This window comes from Octopus bimaculoides, chromosome 16 (genome assembly GCF_001194135.2).
Source record: "Octopus bimaculoides isolate UCB-OBI-ISO-001 chromosome 16, ASM119413v2, whole genome shotgun sequence".
NCBI lineage: Eukaryota > Metazoa > Mollusca > Cephalopoda > Octopoda > Octopodidae > Octopus > Octopus bimaculoides.
The window spans coordinates 51,150,877-51,151,531 of NC_068996.1; positions in this window are offsets into that span (position 1 = coordinate 51,150,877).

The following is a 655-nucleotide window of genomic DNA, read 5'->3' on the forward strand; positions in this document are numbered from 1 at the left end:
CAGTAATGGCTCGAGAGTCAACACATACAGAAGGGAGGAGAGAGGACACCATTGGCGAACCAAACGCGAGATGTTGAACGGTTCCGATAGATGGCCGTTCACCCGTATGACCGAGCAGATGCCGCTGTATAAAGCAGCTATCCACCCGCGGAAGACCGGACTGAAGCCAGCTGCCTTGAGAACAGCTGCCAGGTATCGATGGTCGACCCTATCGAAGGCTTTAGACTGATCTAAATTGATCAAAGCCCCACCCGCGCCAGCTTCGTTACCCACCCTCACTATAATGTAGTGCATGAGATGGAGGTTGTCATGGATAGACCTGGTCGGCACAGCGCATGTTTGCGCCTTGCTGATCAGTTTGCTCACGACAGGCACCAATCTCTTGGCTAGCACCTTGGCCAAGATCTTCAACTCTGTGTTGAGTAGAGTGATGGGCCTAAAGTTCCCTATAATGTCCCCCTTGTTTGGATCCTTTCTTAGCAAAGCCACCACTCCTCGACAAACAAAAGCGGGAATTCTCCCGTTTTGTTGCCAGTTGCAGTAGACGTTTGTCAAGACGCCCGCAAACAAGTCTGGCATTGACGTATAAAGCTCGTAAGGCAGACCATCCAAACCCGGCGATCTACCTCTTGTGCAGCCTTTCATCGCTTCCTGT